This window comes from Neolamprologus multifasciatus, chromosome 23 (assembly GCF_963576455.1).
Source record: "Neolamprologus multifasciatus chromosome 23, fNeoMul1.2, whole genome shotgun sequence".
Taxonomy (NCBI): Eukaryota; Metazoa; Chordata; class Actinopteri; order Cichliformes; family Cichlidae; genus Neolamprologus; species Neolamprologus multifasciatus.
In genome coordinates this window covers 37,004,352-37,017,453 of record NC_140460.1, presented here as the reverse complement: position 1 = coordinate 37,017,453, position 13,102 = coordinate 37,004,352, and positions in this window count along the sequence as shown.

Below are 13,102 nucleotides of genomic sequence, written 5' to 3'. Positions count from 1 at the left end.
ATGACAATAGTTAAACAGGTTATTATGTTTCATATAACGCTAATACAGGCACAAAAAGAAGTACCTGTATGTAAATGTGTGTGATTCACATTTCACGGGCTGTTGCATAAAGATTACGAATAAAGAGTCAAAAACAAAAGCACCAGGGTGGAGTCAACTGTAACATTGATGTAAATGTAAATTTACAAAAAATTATAAATTATTACCTGATTAAAACCTCAGCTGGGCTGTAAAAGGAAGCAGAAAAAGAAATGCAAGCACAAAGAAAATGTGGCAGCACAGACTCTGTGAAGTAACAGAGACATTTTTTTTACCCAGACATCTTAAAAGCAGCAACTAAACAACAAATATACCTCGAAGAAAGTAGAAAATCTGATAGAACTCGGGTGGAAAGATCCAGTCGTGAATGATCACAGCAGATGTGTACCTTTGTTTTTTTCTGTATTGTTTCACTGCACTTACTTTCATTTACACTTACATTTCCAAATGATCATTTTTCCTTATTATTAATATAATCATTATTAAGATTATTGTAGGCAGTGGTGTTGTACTGGCCTTCATTGTATTAGGAAGTGTTCCTAATATTATGCCCACCCCATTAACATTTAATTCCTACCTGTCAGATTTTCTGGCACGTAGAAACTATGACATAAACTCTCTCCGTGTGTTTGCTGAGAACTATATTAGCTCCTTCCCTACTCTAGCCCCCATACACTACCTCACCTCTACTCACACACTTTTCCCCTAACCGTTATTGTCTGTCATTTTATGTCATTAGGTGTGCTGTGAAATTGCCTTTATGGATATTAATGGCCACTGACACGCTCATGTGCCTTATTCCCCCCGCATTGTTTGGTTCTGCTCTGGGGAATTTTCTCCACATCAAGTCTGAAAGCCACGGCAGCAGATGAATTCATAATTGGGACAAGCAATTATTTCCACTGCCAGTGTAATTCATCCGAAATGTACGGAACGGAACAATGGAGGGGTGACAGCCTCTTTTTGCTTCTTGTTTCATCTCAGTCCATGGTAAACAAGGTGAATTTGGAGGGGGAGTCCAGAGAATGAGAGTCCAAAGGATAGAAGGCAGACTGAAAAAAACCAGGAAGAAAGAGAGAATCTCCAATTAGCAAATCTCACAATAGCTGCACATGTCCGTAATCCCTGGGCTCTGATTTTCGAGGCTGAGCATAATTTCACGCCTGGTTTAACACTCTGTTTTCACAGGTACTGAGAGTATATGATGCTGGTTATGTTCCCCCAGCTGCTGACTCACCAGTCAGAGAAACCTGAAAACACATGTTCCACTGCTAACTGCAGTCATCCTCATCCAGGCCAGGGGTGTTTCCATACAGCAATGATAAAAACTGAGAGCGGAGAGAGATTAAACTGTATGGTGTAAGTGCTTTAGCTGTCTTTAAATCCTCATTTCAGTCTGGCCCACTATCATAAAAAGAGGGTTGTTAATTCTAAACATCCAATCTAATAAACAACACCAGACGGGAATCAGTAGCAGATTAAACCGTCTGACATTGGCAGGGAAGATTTTGAAGTCTTTAATAAGCGCAAACGACATACATAACTCTGCTGCTCAACCCACAAATGCATTTTCCTTATAAATATGTCACCATTTAAGGCATTCCAACGGTATAAGGTTTATTGCCAAGAAGCATTGTCACATTGTTACAACAAAGAAATAATCAGCCAAACACTAATTCTTTCTACTTTTTTTGTTTTGTTCATATTCTCGATCTATTTTCTGAAAGCTGGACCTCTACTGGGACGACATCAGCAAGGTTGACAGATATGACAACACATATACTGATACATATACACTGATCAACGGCAGGAAAACGAAGGAGTTGGTGGTGGACTTCCGGAGACGCAGACCCACCACACTGACACCGGTGAACATCCAGGGAGTGGACATTGAGATAGTGGACTCTTATAGGTACCTGGGTGTTCACCTGAATAATAAACTGGACTGGAGCCACAACACTGATGCTCTTTACAGGAAGGGTCAGAGCAGACTCTACCTGCTGAGGCGGCTGAGGTCATTTGGAGTCCAGGGAGCCCTTTTAAAGACCTATGACTCTGTGGTGGCATCTGTCATTTTTTACAGTGTAGTATGTTGGAGCAGCAGTTTATCGGCAGCTGAGAGGAAGAGGTTGGATAAACTCATCAGGAAGGCCAGCTCTGTTCTGGGATGCACCCTGGACCCAGTACAGGTGGTGGGAGACAGAAGGACTCTGGCCAAAATAACATCTCTGATGGACAGAGTCTCCCACCCCATGCATGTAGATGTTGCTGAACTGCAGAGCTCCTTCAGTGACAGACTGCTGCATCCTAGATGCACGAAGGAGCGTTTCCGCAGGTCCTTCCTCCCTGCAGCTGTCAGACTGTACAATCTGAACTGCTCCCAACAAACATAGATGCTCAATGCTCAATCATCAATGCTGTAACTGCAATAAGTTAGTTAATTAACCAATTCGCACTACAACCTGGTTTGCCTCTTACCTGTAATTATTTTTATTTAATTTAATAACTGTACAGTACTCTCTGTTTATAGTAACCATTGTCTTTAATGTAAATATGTAAGAAAAATTGTGTATGTTTCTGTTCCGTGTCCTGTGTACTGTTTGTTTGTATATTTGTCTTTTTGGCTGCTGTTACAACCAAATTTCCCCCTTGTGGGACAATTAAAGGATTATTCTATTCTATTCTATTCTATAACATTGATCAAATTAGAAACAGCATAAAAACAAGCACATGGAGCAATGTGAGTGGGTTGCAAAGTGGCTTGCAGGTGAACTGCAACTGTAGGTAGACTTGGAGTTGGATGTCTCGAGAACTTTTACGTGGTCTTGGTCTTGTTTTGGTCTCGACGGACTTTGGTCTTGGTCTCGCTGTCTCGGTCTTGCTGTCTCAGATCGACATAGTGGTCGGGAGATTTGGAGTCAACAGTATCCATGACACACAACGTAACATTCGATAATGTGTCGTGCGCAAAAGCATCAGCTCTAAGAGCCGTGCTTAGAGAGCGCTTTGTAGCGAATCAGAAGAGTCGACTCCCATTGAGCGAGAGCCGGCTCCTCACTTAATTTCCTTTCGCTGCTCAGCTCTCACACAGTGGCTCAGCTGTGCTCCAATCCCTCCATATTGTGGCCAATCACATGTGAGGATATAGGATAATATCATTATGTGAAAAACAGAGAGGGTGAGAGACGCGACAGTCAAGTGGAGCGTGCGTCTGTCCTCTCAGTAAGTGAGACAGTAGACAGCGATGAGGAGGGCTGTGCGAGTGCATCGCAAAAACACATAAATATGCCTGACACCCGTAAACGAAGCAGCATCTGGCTGCAGTTTAAAGACTTTTTTGTCTCGGTCTCGGTCTTGGTCTCGACTTTGTCTTGGTCTCGATACCCTCTGATCTTGGTATTGTCTTGGTCTTGGTTTAGGCGGACTTGACTACAAGTCTAGGTAGACTTAAAGCAGCCTAGATAATGTGTGATACATAATATGCGTGAGCTGGATGTTTAGCAGTGCATAACCTGATCCAAAGCTGATATGGGCTGGCATTTAGATGTTATCCCAGGATTGTGGCTAAGCTTGACTTTGTGGCCTGTTTCAACTCACACGGCTCTCAGTTTGTTCAAGGAAGACACATAATTTCACGAGACTGTCAGTTAATATCAGGCCACTGCTGCGTGCAATGAAGAATTTGTAGCTGGCAATGAGAGACTGTGCTATGAAATCTACTAAGAAGGCACAATCATATATTGTTTAATTAGTGCGCTTTATTGCGCTTCCCCTAATCGAAGACGACATAGACACTCTTGTAGCTCCATATGCCAGTCAACTGAACTTGAACTGAACTTGAACATGACCATAATATAGTTCTTCTTCCCTAAAATGTTCCAAAATCAGTGGATGACGGTGACACTGCAATGAAAATTAAAAAACCCCACCATAATCCACTTATTATAAACAGACGGCGTAGAAAAGCTTCCCTCTTTGTTCAACTGGTTCCTGTTTTCTGCACACTTCCTCTATATTTATAAAGAAGAAGAAGGTGGTGTACACGCTACAGAGGCCTCAAATACCTTCTCACACTCTAACATGTGAAAAAACCGGATGACAAGATGCCATTGTCAGAAATGCAGTGTCGTAATAAAACAAGCCGACGGTGAGAACCTGCAAAAAAATTTGATCTATTCCCACGTGAGGACGATAGGAGCTGCAGCGTGACCTGAGACGAAGACGGGTTTGACAGCAATGTCACGCTGGAGTGTTTGCACAGCATCAGCGCTGTCACTTCTCTGCTCTGTGATGTCACTTCCTCTATAAATAGAGTAGTAGCTTCTGAGCACGCCCTCACCTGTAGCGTTTTTGAGCAAGATGCCAAAAGCAGGCAGTAATTTAAAAGAGCTGAAAGTCTGTTACGAGCTCATATCGAGCATCTCTGAATGCTCTATCAAACCTTTTTCTTTTTCTTTTTTTTTAGTCTTTTCAATCTTTTCCTCATCTGGAAGTAAGGCCTGCTTAGCCAGAGTGCTGGTCATCAATAAAAGCCAAGTGATGGTTTTTGTTGTTTTGTTCGTTTCTCTGAGTGCAATTTACAGGGTTGGGTTGTTCGGGTCGATACACGTGTTGATTTGCTTTCAGTCTTCAAGCAGTGCCCCTTTTCTAAAGAGCAAAATTGACATGTTCTCAGCGGCAGTGCCACCACCCCTGTGTTTTAGCTCAGTGTGAGACTGGAGCCGGTCAATAGTTGAGACTTGCTTCACTTCCTGCTGCGCTGCTTACAATTACAGGCCCTGAATCATTGGCGAGGATTACGCATAAAAACCTGCTCTGGCTCTCTGATTGTGTGCGTATGTGTGTGTGCCGTAGCTGCACAAGTAGGGCATGAGAGATAGTGTTCGCAATCACAAAATATGACTTTCATTCAGGATGAGGATTTCATTTCAGACCGCAGGTATAATATTCATGATGCAAAATTGCATTTCTTTTGTGTGCCGCTGCTGAAAGGCTCCAGCCCAATAGCTAAAGGTCCACGCCTGTGAATTACAAGTGTTACAGGATTGTTGTCTAGAGTTATCACAGTTATTCAAAGCAAAAAAAAAAAGCTATCACCATTCACCGTGATCTGTGGACACACAGAGATGTATATTGTACTTTGGCGCTTATATGCTTACAATTTGGGAGGATCTTTGTGGAGCACTGCTGGCGGCTGACTTCCCGCCAGGTACAGTGTGTAGTGTACGGTGTGTACTGAAGGTGATGAGACGTTTGCAGAATTTTAAATCCGAGAGGAAGTTGGAGGCTTTGATATTCTTCAGTCCTGAAGCGGCGTAGTTAATATATAACATACCATACTTTCAGCTTGGGTATTCACGGCGTTGAAGTACAAATGAGGGGAAATTGAAGAAAAAAGTATTTGTTCTTTCTGTCATAGCCTCTCGCGTCTCATCACCGTCAGGGGAATTTTCCGAAAGCGAGCCGGATGTGATCTCTTTAACCTCTTTCATATTGGACAAGTGACCCAGACAACATGATTTCAGGCGAGCTATCATTTGAGCTGAGCGTCTGGGGCCATGTGTCACCCACCATGTTAAACACATGAAGTATAAACATGAAGAAATGTCCAAGTCTTTATCTCTTGATCTATATTAATATTTCACAGCAAAAGAAAAGGATAGAAACGCACATTAAAAAGAGACAGAAGCCTAAATGGTCCCGAGACACGCCTCCCAGCAATCCAAACACTGCACGAGTAGTTCCACGCTGATATCATACTCAGAGACATAGGGTTAGTTTACAATAATAATACAAGTAGTAATGAACAGATTGCAGGAGAAATGTATTTGATATTAACTGCTGATGAAAAAATAATAATAACTGTTAAAAACAGAGATAGATAATGACATTTTGCATTGTTGTCGATCTCATCCCACACCTGCAAATCCCTCCAAATATTGTACATTTATTTTTAACAAAAGTTGTGTGTGTGGGAAAGCATATTATAATTAAATAATCTCACGCAGTCTGTCATTTATGAAACAAATAACACTTTATGCCTACGACAAACACTGGGAAAACAAGTCAGTAACAAAGAAAGTCCAAAAAGTTCAGGAATTTTTTAATATTAACTTTTAAAGATGTTTATCTGTATTTTTTTAACCATGCATCAATTTTTATCGTTTACTATTAAAACTTTGTTTAAAAAAAAACAGTTTTCTTTGTGTTTATTTACAGTAATCACTGAGAAAAGTATTACGTTCAGTAAGCTTCAGGAAACAGGGCTCATCTGTACTTCCTAGTTCCTGAGATCATGTGGATAGCTCCAGTTAAAAAACCTTCCATTTGTTTTCAGTTTCTTGTATTAGCTGCACTATGTTAATCGACATTCAAGCTTATCCTGTCAGACTTCTTGTAAGCAGGACCGCTGGATTTCTTAGAAAACTTTTCTCGTAGTTTTCCGCTCTATAAATACTCCCCAGAGATGAACTCGCACATTTGTGGAGTACAGTTGGACACAATCACATCCAAGTGAAATGATTTGAATGGTCATTGTAGCTCAAGCTTTGTTTTCCTTCAATGGAACCAAACCAGGAAGTCCTAGCCTGAGCTGACTTCCCAAAATGTGGCTGATTGTACGTTGCACTTGTGGCTGACACCAGACACGTGTGATCCGAGTGTAAAACACATCCGAAGATGTGCACTCCGGGGAGGCTGTTGCCAGTGACTGACTCACTGTAAGGTGTTATGCAAGCAGTCAAGCAAGGCTTTTTGTTAATCATTAACATTTGAAGCATCTCCATTGGCAAGAAGCCAGGAGTTATTCCATCATAAAACACGCACACACACTCCATAGAGCAGGTGTATAAGGAAGAAACAAGGCTGCAGGTGATCACAGCCAGAGGTAGGATGTGGATTTGTCGATTACACCGACGCATCTGCGCGTATTTTCACACAATTTCTGAAGAGGAAACATATTTTCTCACTTTTCTCTACAAGGAAGCCACACAGGAGTAGTCATTCCATCTTTGACTGTTGCACACACCTAATTAGGCTAATTAGAATTTTCTCAGCTGAAGCCTGGAGTTTAACAAGACACGACTCTCGCCCTTTGCACCGTGCTCATTGATGGGTGAGAATGGGACTTTATATTCACCAGGCAGGTAGCACATCACACACTCTCTCTCTCCCGCAAACACACATCCCTTAATGGATCGAATTAGTGCTTTGGCACATAAACCCTGTTTTTCACCCATTCTTTCACCCGCTTTCTTGTTCTCTCGCCGTTTTCTTCTCATTTCCTTCCTCTTTCCTTCTGTCAGAGACAGTCGCCGGGTAATTAAAATCTACACTGAGACAAAAGTAGCTTTAATATAAGTTCATTATACCGTGCCAGTCTCCGGATTCGCAGGAGATCTTTTTTAGAAATTTGCTGCCTCGAAACCATGGCAACTGCCACATAACCTCATTTTCCGCCTAATCACAGCGAGAGAGACTGCTGAGCATTGATTTGGGCAATTATGGGGGCACACGTTGGCAACAAAAGCAAACAAGGCAAAAGCAGTGCTAGGGAAAGGTGAGGTTGGAGGTTGGGTGATGTGGCTGGGGGTGGAGGCTGGTGACTTAAGTGCTTAAAGGAGGGGTGCACGATGGGGCCACATATTTAAATAGTTTAATGGCTCTGAAAGGGCACAGTTTTTTTCCGTCTGCAGTTTAGAAAGGTTCCGGTGATGTCATCCTTACACCTCATGCACGATGGTTTTTCTCCTGTGCTCGATCGGCCTGGTGATTTGACCCTAACCCTCACAGCAAGCACCTGCACACATGGGTTATTTCCACGTTCACCTGTATCAGGTTTATGTGTTTGTGATATTAAAGCTTTTAAAATGTCATAAAATCTGTTTCTGCTTTATTTCCTAGAGTTTTTATGCATCCACCACTGAGTAAACGTGGCAAAAGTACAGCTTTGCTGGGTCTATTGTTCACTGATGTGAACCAAAGCTTGTACCATTGCTTGTTTCTCACGACTGCCATTAAATGTAACTATACATAATGTAAAACATGCATCCACTGAAAGACGAGAAAAAATGCAGTCGGCTAGACTGCAGTATGTGGACTAGTTAAGTTACATAGCCTTTGGATAAGCACATTTCCATAAATCTATATGCATAAATGATCTATGCAAAGCTAATTTATGTACATGCATTATATAAATAATTTCTACCCTCAGAGCACTACTTCCTGCACTGTATTCAAACTGCAAATTGCTACATGTACAATACAACACATGGTTTGAATAAAGCTGGTTTAGAGGACCATTTTTTGGGCATTTTCTTTATGCCTTTGTTGAGATAGATGGGCTGAGCAGAAAATATGAAAATAGGAGGGGACTGGCATCAAAGATCCAATCAAAAATGAAACCCAGGGCTCTTTACCCAAAATAGTTTCACCACAAAGAAATTAAACAGATGGTTAAAAAGTTTTAAGAAGTTGAAGAAACTGAAATATAGTTTTGGGATATTTTCTAAAAACTCATGTTTTTAAAATTGCTTTTAATGAACTATTTCAAAGTGCTGATGTCTAATGTTTTTTGTTTTCTTTCAAGATATTGATCACAAAGTTTTACTTACCTACTAGCTACTCCTGGCCTGTCTAATTCACATGTATGTAATACATGTTGTTAGTTTATAGTGTATAATCTCAGAGTGTTGTTAGATGATGAATGCTTTCATTTTCTACCTTATCAAGGTTTATTCCATTTCTTATAGCAATGGAGCAATATATGGACATTACCTGCACCTACACTGTACCTGGAAACATGAATGATTGGACTGTGTGATTGCATTTAATAAATGGAATTTTTGAAGAAGTAATCAAAAACCTCAGTATTTGTCCTTTTTAAGAGGCTACGAGGTAATGAACACTTAAAATAACCTTTAATCAAAAATAGCTGAATTTTGATTTATTTATTTATTTCGTCATTTGGTTTATTAATTCATTTCCTTTTTGGGTTGCATTTACTTTTGTGGGTTTATGCTGCACCTTTTTTAATGTATTTTTGCTTAAGAGTAGCTGAATTACTTGAAGTCCCCGAAATTGAATTCAGTTTGGTTGATTTGTAATTAGAGAAGCCTTCATATTGCGAGAGTCAAAGAAAATGTCTATTTTTCTGATTTTCCAAACTCCTTTGTTTCCCATCAAGCTTCAGTCACTGCATGCAAACAAGCCAGATCCTATTACAAGCTGGAAGGGTCATCTAATTGGCTGTGGCCCCTGAGGTCAAAGGCCAGAAAGGCAGAAAGTTGAGAGAGGCTTTACTGTAATAACACCGCCTCATTATGGGGTTTCATTACCTTTCCAGCAGGTCAGATGTTTGTTTTGACTGACATGACTTCAAAGGGACGTGACTGGGTTTTGTTGCCGTTATATGATCCTGGTCAATTTGTGGGAATTCTGCACGAGGGTGATTATGACTGGGCTCATATAGAGAAGAACACAGTGAGGTTATGTCAGAGGAGCAGAGCGACAGAGAGAGAGAAAAAGAAACATGGAGCCGCTGTCTCGTGTTTGTGCACGTGGAGTTCTTTCTTGCGGGCATAAAGGTTTGCGAAGTGGCCGTCAACCCAGCTCTCCTGCGTGTGATGGGAGAACTAATGACAAAACATCCAGCAAACACTCTCAATTAAGTTATGCAAATGCTCTAATTGCAAATGCATGACAGTCCAGCCTCACCACTTAACCCTCACCAACCTGTTTAAAGGCTCCCTATCTTACAGTTTAGCTTGCAAGATGGATTTGTCTCTGGGATTCAATAGAGGATGAATAGAGGGTGGGTTAGATGAGAGGAGAGAAAGAGAGTGAGTGTGTGTGTGTGTTTGTGTGGGTGTGTGTGGTGGGCCAAAGGGGGAAAAAAGAGGGAGATCAAAATTGCCCCCCCTGCCAATCAAAAAACCTAATTATCATTCTCAATCAGCACGGGAAAGACACAAAGAGTCCCTCTCATACAATGGATCACTGGTCTAGACCAGAACAATTACTGCATAATTAGTTCATCAGACAATCCCAGATTGATCCAACTTTGATTTGCATGCAGAATTGGGTCGGAGAAAACCCTGGGTTTAAGTATCAACAAGATGTTCCTATTATGCCGGCTGAGAGTCAGGCTGGCAACTGAGAAATGGGTGTACAGAAGGAGCCGGGGAGACGAGCAGTTCAACAAGGCAAAAATGACGCAGTGAGAAAAATGTCTTGGCCGAAAACTCGAGTTCAATCACCCTGTTACACTGGTTATTGGAACTTTAGCACAGGCTGGTTCCTCAGAAGAGGACGGAGGATCAGGGAGTGCCGAAATTACTTTTGTATCCCTTCAGCTAGCACAGTACAGAGTGATGAAGCTCTTTTAACCTAAATGCCCCCAATTTGAATCTTCCTCCGTAAGTGAAGATTTTGGTGATGGGGGTGTCTCTTCTGTCATTACAGAGCAGACTCTCCGCGGCGCATGATTGCGCGTCTGGAGGTTGTTATTCACTTGACCAGCCTGGACCTGATTCTGCAAGGAGGAGGCGCTCGGTGTGGTTGAAAGGAGCCCTGATCAATGACAAGGAGGAGGTGGAAAGAGGAGAAAGTGGTCTGAACTTGTCACAGGGAAAGCGCCACGCTGGGTTTCTTTCAAAATCGAGCCTCGATCACTTTCTGGGAGAGAAAAGGCACCCTGCTTTCTGCAGACTGTGAATAGACTGTGATTGCCTGTGATACAAAGGGATGGGGGTACAGGTAATGACTGTGTGGTTTGACAGACACCACCCAGCAGCAGCTACATAGCTAGCTGCTCCACCATTTGATTTGAGAGAACTGTTTCTATGGAGACAGCACTATTTGATTGGCGCCATGCTTTTGGGGGCGAGGTGACTTACATACAGCATTTTAGGCAAATTATTATTTAACCCAAAAAGAGGCCTGCACACAATACACACAAGGAATTTCAATTTACAGGTGTATTTCTGTAAAAGTCAGCTATATCATAGACATCATGCAGAAGCTGTGCTTGAGGTAAGAAACAGTCATAGAAATGTGGAAATCTCTGGGATCATGTCGTGCAGGCAAAGTGGAGGCTCCTTACATTCTTTGTTATGTTTAGAAGGATTTTGCTAAATTTGAAAATATATACATATCCTGTCAACGCAGGAGCAGAAGCAGGGCAGCTGTGGCTCAGGGGGTAGAACATAGTCCTCTACTGCTGCTAACTCAAAGATCGGTGGATCAATCCTCAAATTATTGAACCCCGAGTTTCCCCCCCGATGCATCCATCAGACTGTGTGTGTGATTGGGTGAAGGACACTTTGAGTGCTGAAACAGGGTTGAGGTCAAGTTCTTTCACACCAAAATTGCTCATCCATGTCTTTGTGTACCTTGTTTTGTGTCATGTTGGAACACGAAGGGGCCATCCCCAAACTGTTGCCACAAAAGTTGGAAGTATGAAATTGCTACAAAATATCTTGGTATGCAGAAATCATTAAGAGTTCCTTTCTCTGGGACTAAGGATCTGAGCTCAATGCCTGAAAAACAACCCACACCACAATCATCTCCACTGCTCTTGAGTCCAGTGGTGAGATGCTTTAAACCAGCGGTCCCCAACCTTTTTTGCGCCACGGACCGCTTTATGCCCGACAATATTTTCACGGACCGGCCTTTAAGGTGTCGCGGATAACTACAACAAAATAAAACTAGTACCGGTACCGAAAAATAGAAGAGTTATTCATAACACACGTGAAAAGACCCAGGAAAACCGAGTTAACGATAAAAACGATAACAAAACAACTCTGAAAACCAATAAAAACCCTGAAAACCATACATTTCACACCTGAGCCTCAACTCTCGCGGCTCGGTACCAAACGACTCACGGACCGGTACTGCTCCGAGGCCCGGAGGTTGGGGACCGCTGCTTTAAACCACTGCATTTAACGCTTTGCATTGCACTTGCATTGCTTCCTTTCATGAAGCTCTCTATACATTGTGCATTAGATAATCTGAAAGCTACATCACGTTTGGAGGTCTGTACTAGTCTGGAGAAAGTTGACCACATCTGCACACATCTGCTTTCCAACTTGTGGCTGTTGTGCTGTTGCTCCTGATCTTCTTCCACTTTGTAATTATACAACTAATAAATGACTGTGGAATATTTAATATAAAGGAAATTTAACAACTTAACATGTTGCGCAGGTAGCATCCTATCAAGGATTCATGCTGGAATTCACTGAGCTCCCAAGAGCGACCCATTCTTTCACAAATGCTTGTAGAAGAAGTCTGCGTACCTAGGTGTTTGATTTTATACACCTGTGGCCATAAAAGTGAGTGGAACACCTGAATTCATTGATTTGGGTGAGTGAGTGAATACTTTTGGCAATATAGTAAAGGCTCTCATATTTAAAGCTGCAACTGTGTTTCATTCCTGGTAGAAAATAAAATTGCAGTAGAAAAATAAATTAATAAATTGTGAGAAATCCAAATAATTTAAAAAGACTGAGGATGTCATCCACTCAAACCCCCGATTTGAGATCTAAAAGAAACTGATACATGGGTTTTCCAAAGCTATCCGACTATTTAACAAGCAGTCTGGACAAGGCTTAAAGCCGGTTTCAAGTATTCCTAAAGTCCCGAGTGCAGCCCCGCCTCGTGTAAAGCCAAGGCCGCGTCTTTCCTTGCAACTATCAATTTTTCTCTAATCTCAAGCCCATGTATCCCCATTAATTCAATCATATTCTGTCTTGTATCTGCTTTTTTCATCTCTGTAAATCCCAACTACACTTTCCCAAGGAAGACTATAAATATGGATGGAGCAGCGCAGTCAGGAAATAAACTTTTGGCCCTTTCTCTCGTCTTCCAGGTCGATCGCTGGGTTAAGTCCAGGCTTACAGCTGCTTCATCTAGACTACTCCAAGGTTGGGGATGAAAGGAAAAGCTATTTCTGCCCGGCTCTCCTTTGTAATTAGAGCAGAATCCATAGAGCGTAGTTTCTCAACCAAGTCTACAATTCTGCTGAGCCATAATTTACTTAATTACTCAGAGACGCCTCTTTGATTCA